We start from the raw sequence: 17,464 nt of genomic DNA, 5'->3' as shown, positions 1-17,464 counted from the left end.
AACCTGAGTAACAGACACACATGCTGTGAGACAGCTGCTGTTGTATGTTAGTTTGTCAGTAAGCCATTCAAATGTCACTGTTTACTAATTCCACAACATCAGACAAGAATTCCATGTAGAATCCCATATAGAGTAGTAATTTATAGTATCTCTGTGTCATAAGAGGTCATGATTATAGCTTGCGACGGCAGGTAGCCTAGCGGTTCAGTGCGTTGGAAGTGAAAAATCTGTCGATGTGCTCCAGCTGCACCAAGGCACTTAAACCTACATTGCTCCTGTAAGTCGCTCTGGATAAGAGAGCTGCTAAATGACAAATGAAATGGGATGATCAGTTGAAGGTATAGGGGGTTCTTAGTCACCCACCTGCCTTCCACAGGACAGTCCTCTGCTCGTTGAAGTTGAAGGCCTTGGCGAAGCGGTGGGACTCTAGCAGACAGTCCAGCAGTTTGAAGAGCTGATCTGAGGTCAGATAGCGGTACATTCCCTTGTCCTGGGCCTTCAACAAGACGTCTGCATCTACTGGGTCTCTCTGGAGAGGTTGACAACACCACAATGCTCAGTGATAACCAAATGTTAGTCAGCCATCCTGATTGTTTTATTTATTTTACCCTTATTTTATCAGGTAGTTAACTGAGAACACATTCTCATTTACCTGTGCAGCAGCCAGGTTCTCTGCATCCTCCTTCCTGCTGGTGGCGGGGTAGAAGACCACGTTGTCTATGGTCTGGATCAGCTCCAGCTGCACCACACACTTAATGAGCAAGCCGGAAAATAACCTTGGCTCCTGCACCTCTCCAAAAACATTGACACACACAGGACAGGCAGCGTGGGGGACAGGGAGAAACAGAGGGAAAGAGGAATAGCAGGTGGGAGAAGAGGCAGTTGCTGTCCAAACTTGCTTCACGATGTCCACCATTGTTCCTCTACCCAAGAACGCAAAAGGTAACTGAACTGAATGACCCCATAGCACTCACTTCTGTCATCATGAAGTGCTTTGAGATGCCTAGTTAAGGATCATATCACCTCTACCTTAGCTGACACCCTAGACCCACTTCAGTTTGCTTATCGCCCCAATAGATCCACAGACGATGCAATCGCCATTGCACTGCACACTGCCCTATCTCATCTGGACAAGAGGAATACCTATGTAAGAATGCTGTTCATTGACTATAGCTCAGGACCTGGGTCTCAACCCTGCCCTGTGCAATTGGGTCCTGGACTTCCTGGTGGGCCGCTACCAGGTGGTGAAGGGAGGAAACAACACCTCCACTACACTGCTCCTCAACACAGGGGCCTGACTTCAGGAAACAGCAGGGGGAACACGCCACTATCCACATCGACGGGACAGCAATGGAGAAGGTGGAAAACTTCCTCGGCGTACACGTCACTGACGATCTGAAATGGTCCACCCACACAGACAGTGTGGTGAAGAAGGAGTGACAAACCATCACAAACTTTTACATATGCACAATTGAGGGCATCCTGTCGGGCTGTATCACCGCCTGGTACGGCAACTGCACCTCCCGCAACCGCAGGGGCTCTCCAGAGGGTGGTGCGGTCTGCCCAACGCATTTCCGGCAGCACACTGCCTGCCTTCCAGGACACCTACAGCACCCGATGTCACAGGAAGGACAAAAAGATCATCAAGGACAGTCCTCAGTCCTTCTTTAACCAGTCTCCTCCCCTTCATCTACACTGATTGAAGTGGATTTAACATGTGACATCAATAAGGGATCATAGCTTTCACATGGATTCACCTGGTCAGTCTATGTCATGGAAAGAGCATGTGTTAATATTTTGTAGACTCAGTGTATATTTATACATTGCCTATTCTTAATTAAGTGCACTACTTCTGACTAGGACCCATTTGGCTCTGTTCAAAAGTAGTGCATTATCAAGGGAATAGGGTGCCATTTAGGACTCAGCCCTTGACTTCAGCTGGACGTTTTATTACCCCCTTCCCTCCATTTAAGAGCTCTATTAACATGGCAGACCTCTCTCTCACAGCAGAGAATAGGAATACCGATTCACACACATGGATTTTACAGACAGTGATATGTATGAAGCTTGCTTAATCAAATGCAATGACTCAGTGAAATATGCAACAATGACTTCCAGAGAGACATACAGAAAAGGACTTATTCTCACTTTGAGTGAGAGTGAGTGACAAAAAGAGAGAGATACTTACCCCGTGCAGCAGCTGCAGTAGCCAGGTCCGCCTCAGTCAGCTCGTTTTCAGCACTGCAGAACACAGAGACATTTTCTGGCTCCGGGTCATCTTGGGCATTTTGATCAGGCACCTGGGAGGTCACCACCTGAGGTGTGGGTGAGGAGGTGTGCTGCTCCTGTTTAGGGGAGGCAGAGGGCTGAGGTGAGGCTGTGTGGGGCTCCTGGTTCTGTTGGGGGAGGCATGAGGTTTCTGGTCGGGGGGGCGAGGGCCTGTTGCGCGGGGCCTTGGTGCTGGTGGGGGGATGATGGAAGCTCCTGCCCCTGTTGGCTGCTTGGTGACTGCTGCAGATGCTGCGGTCACAGACGCTCCTTCTCGATCTGTCTGGCCTCCTGGAACTGTACGCAGATACACGGACACAGACGGAAACACACACAGACACAGACATCGTAGTGCCTACTTAAATCCTAGCCCTATATTGTACGAAACATAACCATAGGCCAAACAATTTTGGACCATGCACTGTCAAGCCAAGCACAAAAACAATCTACAGCACTGGCATCATTAGAATTTTCTCATGGTATCAGGTATTTTGTCCTTGGCATACAGGTCAATATAAGGAAACCAACACCATGTTGGTAGCAAAGATTTAGTATGGTTACATGCACACAATAATGTGATTATTGTGGATAGTCAGATTATCATATTAATTTCATTATTACATTTACACATCTGAAATCAGGCTGCTGATGGCACTCTGTTAAATGCAGAAAATTCACAATCAAACTAAACGTTCTACCACAGCGATCATGTTATTTTTGGGATGCATACTTGATTCGGGGGTTTGGACATATTATTTTGTACGTGCAAACTACTTTTAAGACGCATCCATTCAGATGTTCCGAACTCACTTCACTCACGCTAAAGAGGGAGGCTCTCGGCTGGTGCTCATCCGCAGATCAAATACAGTACACTGCTGGAACACCGATTAAGGCACACATGTCCGAATCATTTGAAAGATTGCTCAGAAAACCAGGCGTTGTAATCGCCATATGCTTACTTTGATTTTGACCTCAAGATGAGTCAGATGAACAGAGTAAGGTGTTCATGACTATTGCATCATCTGCCTACTGCCATATTCAGTTTAATTGCAAATGATTCGTGTGCATGTAAAAATACTCAATGACAAACACTGTTGCCTTCTTTATTTTTGACTGGCATTGTGAGATTAGGTTTAAATGACGATACCCATCTGCTGAACTCAACAGGCTGCTGACATCACAGCTCCTAAAAGGTCAATGCATTCAGTGCAGCAATGCAATCCCTGACCATGGCAACAGACTGTATCTTCATAATGCAGGGGGCTTAGTCAGAGTTGGTTCCTTGGTCGGGTCGGCAGCCAGCAGATAGTTAGGCCTGCGCGTTTTTACTTGAAAGAAAATCCTACTTAGCAAGCGACGTATCACGCCAAGATGCACACACCCCAGAGGAGAGTTCATATCCTACTTTAACACCAACCAGTGGAACACAACGCAAGCTTTACCTGAAGCACTCGCTTTCTGGATGACCCAGACCAATTCATCCTGTGATTTGAACTCTCTCATTGGAGAGTTAAAAATGAACTTTAAAAATCTAACTATTGCGTTCCAGCTTCTTTTCCATCGATGCCAAAATTACAGAAATAGAATTACCAGAATGGGGGGAAAGGCCCTCAGACTACTGACATTTTACTGGAACAATAATGGATCCATTTAACATGGCCACCAGTCCACCCATCATGGCAAATTGACTTGAATGGGGATTCTCGTTCTAGCAAATGTTTTGTGACACACATAGAGACAGAGGGGGGCAGAAACAGAGACAGGAACAGAGAGAGAAAGCGAGAGAGCGCTTACTGCTTGGTTCTCCATGCGAGCGAAGATAACATTTAGCATCTGTGTGAGCGTGGCCTTGGCCTGGTTGAGGTTCTTGCTGGCCAGGTAGATGTTGTAGCAGGTCCTGACCGCCTGCAGCACCGTTCCCTCGTGGATCTCGATGTGCTGAGAAGTCACCACTGTCAGCAGAGCCTGCAGAGGGACAGCATCCACAGAACTAGAATGCTTTACTCCTATGGCTCCTACACTTAAAATGGCTGCCAGCAGACCCATTCTGGCATCATTGACTTGAATGGAGACACCCATTCAACTTATTGTATTTCTATGGCACCAACCTAACAGTCACTACTGCTCACAGTAAACAAGATACTGTAGGTTTTGTGACTGAACGCAAAGCATTGTAAAATCATGAGGTTGTCATTATTATAATGAAACCCTGCAGAAGTCTGTACAATTTCATTTCATTTTAAATAATGGATATCATTAACAAAATCAATTATGGGTGCCTCCTGTCCCTGAAAATCCTGATTTTGATGCCATTGCATCAATAGATGACAGACAGGCCAAAAGGGCCAGTCATGCTAGACACAGGATTAACACTGGGGAGGAGAGGAGAGGCAGGCTGGGGCTGGTCTGTCTGTCATACAGACAGGAGGAAAGGAAAGGCAGGCTGGGGCTAGTCTGTCTGTCACACAGACAGGAGGAGAGCAGAGGCAGGCTGGGGCTGGTCTTTTTGTCACACAGACAGGAGGAGCGGAGAGGCAGGCTGGGGCTGGTCTGTCTGTCACACAGACAGGAGGAGAGCTCATCGACCACACACACACCTTTATAATCTGCAGCTGAACATCTTCGTCTGTCTGAGGCCCTTGAAAGCTGCCACATATGTTCTCGATGATTCTATCGATTAACCTCTTTCCAGGTGTAGTGTTGTCTGGAGTGTTTCCAGTGAGGTGGCCATAAGCAATGAGTCTCTGGAGAAACAAAAGTGAGGATTTACCTTAACTGAGTATGATACAATAATCCAGAAAAATACTGTGGAACTTTAATAACTGCCATTTGCCAAGATTAGACATACAGTTGAAGTTTACATATACTTAGGTTGGAGTCATTAACAGTTGTTATTTCCACCACTCCACAAATGTCTTGTTAACAAACTATAGTTTTGGCAAGTTGGTTAGGACATCTACTTTGTCCAGGACTCAAGGAATTTGTCCAAAAAGTGTTTACAGACAGTTTATTTCACTGTATCACAATTCCAGTGGGTCAGAAGTTTACAAACACTAAGTTGACTGTGCCTTTAAACAACTTGGAAAATTCAAGAAAAGGATGTCATGGCTTTAGAAGCTTCTGATAGGCTAATTGACATCATTTGAGTCAATTGGAGGTGTACCTGTGGATGTATTTCAATGCCTACCATCAAACTCAGTGCCTCTTTGCTTGACATCATGGGAAAATCAAAAGGAATCAGCCACGACCCCAGAAAAAAAATTGTACACCTCCACAAGTCTGGTTCATCCTTGGGAGCAATTTCAAAACACCTGAAGGTACCACGTTCATCTGTACAAACAATAGTATGCAAGTGTAAACACCATAAACATAAAGATCGTACTTTTTGGAGAAATGTCATCTGGTCTGATGAAACAAATAGAACTGTTTGGCCATAATGACCATCGTTGTTTGGAGGAAAAGGGTGAGGCTTGCAAGCCGAAGAACACCATCCCAACCGTGAAGCATGGGGGTGGCAGTATCATGTTGTGGGGGTGCTTTGCTGCAGGAGGGACTGGTGCACTTCACAAAATAGATGGCATCATGAGGCAGGAAAATTATGTGGATATATTGAAGCAACATCTCAAGACATCAGTCAGGAAGTTAAAGCTTGGTCGCAAATGGCTCTTCCAAATGGGCAAGGACCCCCAAGCATACTTCCCGAAGTAGTGGCAAAATGGATAACAAAGTCAAGGTATTGGAGTGGCCATCACAAAGCCTTGACCTCAACCCTATAGAAAATTTGACGGCAGAACTGAAAAAGTATGTGAGAGCAAGGAGGCCTAGCAACCTGCCTCAGTTACACCAGCTCTGTCAGGGGGAATGGGCCAAAATTCACCCAACTTATTGTGGGAAGCTTGTGGAAGTGTTCCCGAAACGTTTGACCCAAGTTAAAAAATGTAAAGGCAATGCTACCAAATACTAATTGAGTGTATATAAACTTCTGACCCACTGGGAATGTGATAGAAGTAAAAGCTGAAATAAATCATTCACGCTACTATTATTCTGAAATTTCATATTCTTAAAATAAAGTGGTGATCCTAACTGACCTAAGACAGGGGATTTTTACTCAGATTAAATGTCAGGAATTGTGAAAAACTGAGTTTAAATGTATTTGGCTAAGGTGTATGTAAACTTCTGACTTCAACTATGTTTACTGAACTTGTGTGTGTGTGTATAGTGTTACTGACCTGTAAACAATCTACAGATGTGACGACGATGCGAGGACATTTGGACTGGCAGGCTAACTCAAATGGCAGGAAGTACTTGTCTGCTTCTATGACGGTATCCTTGGACTTGACCGGTGGTAGAGCACTGGAATCAGTATTGTTGTCTCCAGGAGGGGGACAGTGTGACAGCTAAATGTTTAAAACATTAGGCCAAACAAACATGTCTGAGCAATTCAACCATCTCATATGAAACGTGTGCCTTGGCAATGGCCAACTTCCCCCAATACTGCAAGTCATATTGATGCTCCTGAGGTCCTCTGTAAAATTCAGCATTGCTGTGATTCATTCAGGTAGGCAGCTGGAAGTGGAGTTGCGTGCAGTCTGCAGAGAAGGTTAGAGGTCGGGAGGAAGTCGGGGGAGGAGTACCAGTGTCGGCATTGTGGATACTGTCACAAACACTTGGTGCATTCCGATTCTCTACACTTCTCCCGAAGTGTGCACTTGAACACTGCCTTCAATGGAAAAATGGTAGAAACTCCCAACAGCCAAAGCTTACAGCAACCCAATGCTTTCAAATCCATGAGGAGGAGTGAACAAGTGCACACCTCGGGAGAACGGTAGAGAATCAGAATGTAGCAATTGTCAGTTAGCTGGGGGATACTGACCATCAATACTGAGTTACTCTTCTTTATCCCACTTCTCATTTCAGCACCTTCCTCGCTCCCATTTCCTCAAACTTTAATTAGGCCAGCTATGAAGCAGATAAGCCTAGTCTTTTTTTAAATAAACTTTATTTGCATCTGATCTCAGACTCGAGAAGTGTTAATTTCCCCCAATGCACATTTGACAGAAGAAAAAAAAAGTTTTGTTTTTAACATTAAGTGAGGAGTGACTGTTACGAATCCCTTTTGGCCCGACAGTCTAGCGGAGATGGTAACGAGACCCGTAACATAACTCAGGCAAATAATAAGTGAAAAAGTAAGTGAGAACGAAATAACGGCAACTGAAATCTACCGTCAAACTCGGGGTTTATTGGAAAACACACGGTAATGGGGGGAGCAGGAAAAGGGGCTGAGCTGGACCCAAGGAAAGAAACAATAAGTATTCAAAAACACCCCTAAGCTAGACTAGCCTATTTCAACAACAGCTAACTAACCAAAAAAATAGTGGGTGGTCCGCCCAGTTCTAACTAGTGTATTTAACAAAGTTTACCTACGGATAGTGTACGCCCATGGGCGACTTGTCTTGTTTCCCCCTTTTCCCACCAGCAAACAAACACCATAACCAAAAACAATACTCACAGGTGAGGACAAAGTAATATGGAGGTGCTCAAACAAAAGAGAGGTCAATACATAAAGAGAGTGAAACATAGAGACCTACAGACATGGCATTTACAGAGAGATTGAGCTCCACAGAAAACAACTGACAGGGTTTTTAAACAAAGGGAAAGGAACAGTGATTGGGCAGGAAACAGGAGGTGTGTCTTCTGATTGATGATTGGTGACTGATTGGGGAGTGATGATTTTCACCTGTGAGGGGAGAAGGAGAGAAAAGAAACACACCCACAGGATACACACACAGTATACTTGTATCCGTAACAGTGACTAAAGCTTAATAGACTGCTGTGCTATAGTGTGTGTGTCTTAAATTGCACCCTTTTCCCTATATAGTGCACATTAGGAACAAAATGCAATTTTGAATCACTTGGGAGTGTGCCTGGTCAGTGTTTCAGCCTGGGCTCTGGGGTGGTGACTAGGACCTGTGAGAGCTCAGGTGTGAAAGAAATGAAACCTCCAGACAGAAGGCAGTGGGAGATGTGTGGGTCACTGAGCTTCAGTTCACTGGCCCATCTGTCTATTAACCAATCACAACCAAGGGATTGGAGGAGAAGACAATAACAAGAAAAAGAGACACATCAAAACAAACCTTGACAATATTGACTAGAGATTACATTTCACACACACACTATATCTCAAAATAAACCTACCTCAGTTTCTCTTTAAATTCCTCTGAAAACAGAAAGAGAGAAACAATGAACTAAAGAGCCATGTTATTGGCCCCTCATGACCGGTATGATGCTGCTCTTGCCACATGAGCAATAATCAAGGTCAATATATCAACAATGTAATATGTAATACCCCAGCAGTAGAGAGCTTCATTACATGAAGGCATGACCACTTTGTCAAATTAGCCCATGTCCTCCAGGACTATAAATTCCTTCCCTTGACCTTCATAGAAGATCCTGCCGAACTGAACACTCCATGCAGATAATGAAGTTGCCTGGTAATCAGGGTTTTGTCTGCATAGAGAAGTATTGGGTCGGTCCCCTAAGTGTTTTTCCAAACAGTAGAAAAGGGAGAGAAAAAACAGTGGTTTTTAAAATAATTTTCAAGATGGTAAAATGTTTTCAGTGTAAACTAGGATGACTAAAACCAGATATAAAGTATATAGAAAATATAAAGTATATTTAAAAAGATCTTGGGGAAATTACAATCACCAAAATAAAAACTAGACAGTCAGGGAGAATCCAAAATTCCAAAAAGTATGCATTCAGGAGTATTTTTTCATGGCATGGGACTACCTACTGATTTTGTTATAATGTTTGAGTCATTCAGATGGTATAAGAAAAAGGCATAATCCGTGACAAAATGAAAAAACGTGTAGAATTTTAAAATGGTAAAATGTTCCCTCCGCCCCATGAAAAAAAAAGTATAATTGCAGGAAACTATCGATAAAATAGCTACAAAAAAAATATACAATACTATAATATAATATCACATATCTCTTCATAGGAGTTACTGTCCATTTCATGAGTACTTCATGAGTCATGATAGGATCATCACCAATGGCCTCATGTCAGTGACATCTTCAGTCCTGGCCTCCACCAACCAGTCAATCTATAACCACAAACCAACTGCCTACATAGTTCAATACTTTGGAGCATGGCAGATAGAGATAACCTCCACTCCTCCATCATTTACATGGCATAGTAAAGGGAGGCACCGACAGCTCAAAAGTGTACCAGACTCAATCAATACAGAATGAAAATGAACTAAATAACTTGCCTAGTGTAGAGTGGAATGCAGAACATACAAATGCACCACATGACTTGTCAACCCCAAAAGGCAATCAGTAAACAATCTGAGAAAAAGTCCATGTGTTTTGTTACCACCAACATCTGCACCATATTTTACCACCAAAACCAAGTAGAGAGGCAGCAGGCATCCAGGTGTTTAACGCAGATAATGAAACATCTAGTATCTGTCTGCGACTCCACGGTCGAGCATCCCATCTACAGCCAGTGAAGGTGAGGTTGGGGTCATGGTCAGCATCATCTACTAGGTTTCATATTGGATGGCAGTCATGTTGTAATGTTATTATCAGGATCTGACACTGTAGATGCTGGGGGTTATCGGTGCTCATATGGAGGGTGGTGGTGTACAGAGACCCTCTGTTTTAGTTCAATAAACCACTTCTCAAATCGGTTGGAAAAGACTTAACTGCATCCCAAATGGCACTCTATTCCCTATGTGGTGACCTCCTTTTGACGAGAACCCTACGGGGTGCTATTTGGGATGCATACTAAAACTTAAGAGTGAACTGTTTAAAATATCACTATGGACCACACATTCTCCTTGACCATCTACCTAAATGTTCACTTGAATCTACAGGCTGATCTCAACAAAGCTAAGGCCAAATATATTTCATTATAACATAGACACGGTGCTCCCCTATGATTTAGTCTCTGCCTGCCAACTAGGAAAGAGAGAGACAGTTCAAACGCTAATAAGCTGACTGCATCCACTCTCAGTTCATCAACGTTGTATCAGCATGCTTTAGATGTCTAGAGATGAGATGACAGCCTTACTGAAAACAAAGCTAATCATAGCCCTGCTGTTTGTACTGTATCACCTGGAGAGGAACAGACTTCAGTGTGCTGCTAACAGCAGTATAGCTTCCTTCACTGTCCCCATACCAGGCTCGAACCAGTGAGAACACAATCCAGACTGCGTCCCAAATGGCACCTTGTTCCATAGTGCACTACTTTTGACCAGAGCCCTATGGGCCCTAGTCAAAACTAGTTCCCAACATAGGTAATTGGGTGCCATAGGGAATAGGGAATAGGGTACAAACAAAGAACAGATCAGACGTGTTACCCATCTCATTAACACTGCAGGTGAACAGTAATTCATTCATCAGTGGAACAACAGCAAATAATACATTATTATAGTCTAGTCTTGAGAAGGAAATAAAAATTCTATACATTTTCTTTTTTTTAAATCAAGACTGTGCTTTGTATGTCTGGCCTTCAGCAGGGCAAAGATTAATATTTCACTTTTGAACTACAGTATACTTAGGAGGGTATAAACAATGCATGATAGGCTGTATGTAAGTCTATGCGTGTCATACAGGTCATTCAATATAATTTCAGCAAGCCACCATCTCAGCTTGTTCTAAAATGTTTTCTGCAGTTAGAAACATACAGTTGATGTCAGAAGTTTACATACACCTTAGCCAAATACATTTAAACTCAGTTTTTCACCATTCCTGACATTTAATCCTTGAAATTCAGTTAAGATCACCACTTTATTTTAAGAATGTGAAAAGTCAGAATAATAGTAGAGAGAATGATTTATTTCAGCTTTTATTTCTTTCATCACATTCCCAGTGGGTCAGAAGTTTACATACACTCAATTACTATTTGGTAGCATTGCCTTTAAATTGTTTAACTTGGGTCAAACATTTCGGGTAGCCTTCCACAAGCTTCCCACAATAAGTTGGGTGAATTTTGGTCCATTCCCCCTGACAGAGCTGGTGTAACTGAGGCAGGTTTGTAGGCCTCCTTTTTCGCACACACTTTTTCAGTTCTGCCCACAAATTTTCTATAGGATTGAGGTTAGGATGGTGTTCTTCGGCTTGCAAGTCTCAACCTTTTCCTCCAAACATAACGATGGTCATTATGGCCAAACAGTTCTATTTTTGTTTCATCAGACACATTTCTCGAAAAAGTACAATCTTTGTCCCCATGTGCAGTTGCAAACCGTAGTCTGGCTTTTTTAATGGCGGTTTTGGAGCAGTGGCTTCTTCCTTGCTGAGCGGCCTTTCAGGTTATGTCAATATAGGACTCGTTTTACTCTGGATATATATACTTTTTGTACCCATTTCCTCCAGCATTTTCACAAGGTCCTTTGCTGTTGTTCTGGGATTGATTTGCACTTTTTGCACCAAAGTACATTCATCTCTAGGAGACAGAACGCTTCTCCTTCCTGAGCGGTATGACTGCTGCGTGGTCCCATGGTGTTTATACTTGTGTGCTATTGTTTGTACAGATTAATGTGGTACCTTCAGGCATTTGGAAATTGCTCCCAAGGATGAACCAGACTTGTGGAGGTCCACAATTTTATTTCTGAGGTCGTCGCTGATTTCTTTTAATTATCCCATGATGTCAAGCAAAGAGGCAGTGAGTTTGAAGGTAGACCTTGAAATACATCCACAGGTACACCTCCAATTGACTCAAATGATGTCAATTAGCCCATCAGAAGCTTCTAAAGCCATGACATAATTTTATGGAATTTTCCAAGCTGTTTAAAGGCACAGTCAACTTAGTGTACAGTCGTGGCCAAAAGTTTTGAGAATGACACAAATATTAATTTTCACAAAGTTTGCTGCTTCAGTGTCTTTAGATATTTTTGTCAGATGTTACTATGGAATACTGAAGTATAATTACAAGCATTTCATAAGTGTCAAAGGCTTTTATGGACAATTACATGAAGTTGATGCAAAGAGTCAATTTTTCAAGACTTTTGCAATCCGCCCTGGCATGCTGTCAATTAACTTCTGGGCCACATCCTGACTGATGGCAGCCCATTCTTGCATGAATCAATGCTTGGAGTTTGTCAGAATAGGTGGGGTTTTGTTTGTCCACCCCACCTCTTGAGGATTTGACCACAAGTTCTCAGTGGGATTAAGGTCTGGGGAGTTTCCTGGCCATGGACCCAAAATATCAATGTTTTGTTCCCCGAGCCACTTAGTTATCACGTTTGCCTTATGGCAAGGTGCTCCATCATTGCTGGAAAAGGCATTGTTCGTCACCAAACTGTTCTGTGATGGTTGGGAGAAGTTGCTCTCAGAGGATGTGTTGGTACCATTCTTTATTCATGGCTGTGTTCTGAGGCAAAATTGTGAGTGAGCTCACTCCCTTGGCTGAGAAGCAACCCCACACATGAATGGTCTCAGGACGCTTTACTGTTGGCAGGACACAGGACTGATGGTAGCGCTCACCTTGTCTTCTCCGGACAAGCTTTTTTCTGGATGCCCCAAACAATCGGAAAGGGAATTCATCAGAGAAAATGACTTTACCCCAGTCCTCAGCAGTCCAATCCCTGTACCTTTTGCAGAATATCAGTCTGATGTTTTTCCTGGAGAGAAGTGACTTCTTTGCTGCCCTTCTTGACACCAGGCCATCCTCCAAAAGTCTTCGCCCCACTGTGCGTACAGATGCACTCACACCTGCCTGCTGCCATTCCTGAGCAAGCTCTGTACTGGTGGTGCCCCGATCCCACAGCTGAATCAACTTCAGGAGACGGTCCTGGCGCTTGCTGGACTTTCTTGGGAGCCCTGAAGCCTTCTTCACAACAATTGAACTGCTCTCCTTGAAGTTCTTGATGATCTGATAAATAGTTGATTTAGGTGCAATCTTACTGGCAGCATCCTTGCCTGTGAAACACTTTTGTGCAAAGCAATGATGATGGCACGTGTTTCCTTGCAGGTAACCGTGGCTGACAGAGGAAGAACAATGCTTCCAAGCACCACCCTCCTTTTGAAGCTTCCAGTCTGTTATTCGAACTCAATCAGCATGACAGAGTGATCTCCTTGTCCACGTCAACACTCACACCTGTGTTAACGAGAGAATCACTGACATGATTGTGCAGGGCTGAAATGCAGTGGAAATGTTTTTGGGGGATTCAGTTCATTTGAATGGCAAAGAGGGACTTTGCAATTCATTGCAATTCATCTGATCACTCTTCATAACATTCTGGAGTAAATGCAAATTGCCATCATACAAACTGAGGCAGCAAACTTTGTGAAAATTCATATTTGTGTCATTCTCAAAACTTTTGGCAATGACTGTATGTAAACTTCTGACCCACTGGAATTGTGATACAGTGAATAATAACTGAAATAATCTGTCTGTAAACAATTGTTGGAAAAATTATTTGTGTCATGCACAAAGTAGATGTCCTAACAGACTTAAACTACAGTTTTGGCAACAAGAAATTTGTGGAGTGGTTGAAAAATAAGTTTTAATGACTCCAACCTAAGTGTATGTAAACTTCCGACTTCAACTTGAAGTATTCCGGCTGCCAAAATATATATATAATTGGATCTCTGGATAATTAACTAATTGATTGTACACAAATTGGCCATTTTAATTTATATTATATTAATTAAAATAGTACTCAACATTTGGTTTGTCAAAAGCCACCCATTAGCTTTTTCCCCCTGTTCAGAGAAAGGGGTCATTGTTGTTGTTTGGTTTATGTGCCATAATACATCCTTATATATTACCAGGTCTCACCACTAGATGGTGCTGTTGCTGCTATTAAGTGAAAAACAATTGACAGTGTTAAAGGGATAGTTCACCGAAATTATATATTGATTTCCATACCCTGTAAGCAGTCTATGGACAATGGATGTCAAGGTTTTGTTTTCGCTTTGCGCGCACACACCTGTCTGTGGTTCACACCTGTCTGTGGTTCACACCTGTCTGTGGTTCACACCTGTCTGTGGTTCACACCTGTCTGTGGTTCACACCTGTCTGTGGTTCACACCTGTCTGTTGTTCACACCTGTCTGTTGTTCACACCTGTCTGTTAGCTGTGCTGCCCCAGACAGGAAGAAAAGGAAGCGTGCGCACGGAAAGCTAGAACAAAACATTGTCATAATGAAATAATTCATCAGAGGTCTAATATTGGGCTACCAAACACCCTTCCATTATGTCAGTAACTTATGGTTACATCCCAAATGGCATCCGTTTCCTTTATAGTACACTATTTTTGACCAGGGCTGTGACGACTGTGGAATTTTGACTAACGATTAATCCACGAATAGTCCAAATTATTTTTGCAGCAAAATGTTTTGAGCTCATAATGTATCACAATGCATCTTTGAAAATGATATATGACACACCTAATGAACACAAAACAGCTTGCGGTGACACCCCTGTCTCAAATTGGAAATACAGTGCATTCGAAAAGTAATCAGACCCCTTGACTTTTTCCACATTTTACTTTACAGCCTTATTCTAAAATTGATTAAATATTTTTTTCCGCCTCAATCTACACACAATACCACATATCGACAAAGCAACATTTTAAATATTTTTTTCAAATGTATTACAAACAAAAAACATAAATATTACATTGACATAAGTATTCAGACCCTTTACTTAGTACTTTGTTAAAGCACCTTTGGCTTTTTAGGTTGTATGGGGAGCATTGCTGCACAGCTATTTCAGTTCTCTCCAGAGATGTTCGATCGGGTTCAAGTCTGGGCTCTGGCTGGGAAACTCAAGGACATTCAGAGACATGTCCCAAAGCCACTCCTATGTTGTCTTAGCTGTGTGTTTAGGGTCGTTGTCCTGTTGGAAGGTGAACCTTCGCCCCACTGTGAGGCCCTGAGCATTCTGGAGCAGGTTTTCATCAAGGATCTCACTGTACTTTGCTCCGTTTATCTTTCCCTCAATCCTGTCTCCCAGTCCCTGCTGCAAAACAACAACAAAAAATTCACACAGCGTGATGTTGCCACCACGCTTCACCGTAGGGATGGTGCCAGGTTTCCTCCAGATGTGACGCTTAGCATTCAGGCCAAATAGTTCAATCTTGGTTTCATCAGACCAGAGAATCTTGTTTCTCATGGTCTGAGATTCATTTAAACGGGCTGTCATATGCCTTTTACTGAGGAGTAGCTTCCGTCTGGCTGCAGATATAGCTGTCCTTCTGGAAGGTTCTCGCATCTGGAGCTCTGTCAGTGACCATCGGGTTCTTGGTCACCTCCCTGAACAAGGCCCTACTTCCCTGATTGCTCAGTTTGGCCACGTGGCCAGCTCTAGGAAGAGTCTTGGTGATTCTAAACTTCTTCCATTTAAGAATGATGGAGGCCACTATATTATTGGGGACCTTCAATGCTGCAGACATTTTTTAGTACCCTTCCCTAGATCTGTGACTCAACACAATCCTGTCTCAGAGCTCTGCAGACAATTCCTTTGACCTCTTGGCTTGGTTTTTGCTCTACCGTGCAACTGTGGGACCTTATATATCCAGGTGTGTGCCTTTCCAAATCATGTCCAATCAATTTAATTTACCACAGGTGGACTCCAATCAAGATGTAGAAACATCTCAAGGATTATCAATGGAAACAGGATGCACCTGAGCTCAATTTCGAGTCTCATCGCAATGCGTCTGAATACTTATGTTAATAAGGTATTTCTGTTTTTCATGAAATGTACATATATTTGTAAAAAACAGTTTTCGCTTTGTCATTATGGGGTATTGTGTGTAAATTGATGAGGGGAAAAAATATTTTTGATCAATTTTAGAATAAGGCTGTAACATAACAAAATGTGGAAAAAGGGAAGGGGTCTGAATACACTGTAAAGCTTATCCTCCTGACCATGCTGTTCTGCTCCTAAAATGATGACTAACTTTACCATATTCATGTAAAAATTAAAAACTGCTATTTGGTAAATGACTGTATATCAACTTGAAAATAAAGTTGAATTCACCTTCCCTCCTAAAATGAATGTGATAAGAGGATTATTTTCCTTAGTTCACGGTACCAGGGCCCATAGGCCTCTGGTTACAAGTAATGTATTTTATAAGAAAGAGGGTGCCATTTCTTATACATCTCCTGTTTAGTTTCGATCAGCAAACTCTTGTCCAATTGCCACTGAGCAGTCCAGCTCACATTACCCTTCTTGAGCCACATCACTCACTGCAATGTTGAATAATTGCAAATGGTAATCCTGAACAGGCTATATATTTTGTTGTACCATGTTTCATCTCCTTAGACAATTCAATCAATACCATATATGCATTTGTGTGATCTGCCCATGTAAACAATGAATTTGCCAATGTAAACACTGACAACATTATTAACCCCGGCTTTGGAAGGCACAGGACAATCACGGGATACGGTTGCGGTCACAATGTGGTATGAGAGCACCACCCCTCTCACACCTGCACTACTAGGCTATAACGCAGATGACAACAAGCACAAACATCATAAGAAACTACATATCTGGTAGTGACCAAGCTTGGTTTCTGTTAAGCTAGTTTTCGCCCCAAATGTTGAATCCAATCTCGATTCTGCAGCGAAGCAATGCTTGTTTAGAACGCAGTCCATATTGATGCTACAATGTATGCAAGCACTTCATGTATCGAACCGGGGAGTTGGTGGCATGCACGAGAAGATGTGGGTGACGAATGATGACAACCCAAACTAACACATTGTTGTCACACTTAAACTCACCTCGTGACACTTCACAGGTTTTGCGCAACTGGGAATGGTGAGCTTTTCTCACCTCCTTATCGGCTAAAATCTTCTCCAGTGCTCGGGTTAAAAACATGTTTTTCGTTTTACTGTCATACATGATGTGATGGAACCGTAGTCAAAGCAGCTGTCCCATGGACATAAAGCTGTTCTTGTAGTCTTCTTTTTTTTTAGCCGAGTCTAATATAGGAGTACTAAATAGAAAGCTAAATATCCTTTATTCCAGAAAGGAAATCCCACCAATTTCTATTAACAACCTGTCATCGCCATGTTGAAAGGAAACGTAATTCCGCGACTCCACAATGATAATACTGTTACTGTTACACAAACTGTGACCCCTTAGGTCACTTTACTTGTCTTGTGATCAGTTACAACTCATTATTCTCACCGAACATGAGAATGATGAGTTGCTTGAATCTGTAGAGAAATATATACTAC

Source organism: Oncorhynchus tshawytscha, linkage group LG10 (assembly GCF_018296145.1).
Source record: "Oncorhynchus tshawytscha isolate Ot180627B linkage group LG10, Otsh_v2.0, whole genome shotgun sequence".
Classification (NCBI taxonomy): domain Eukaryota; kingdom Metazoa; phylum Chordata; class Actinopteri; order Salmoniformes; family Salmonidae; genus Oncorhynchus; species Oncorhynchus tshawytscha.
This window is presented reverse-complemented; position numbering follows the sequence as displayed.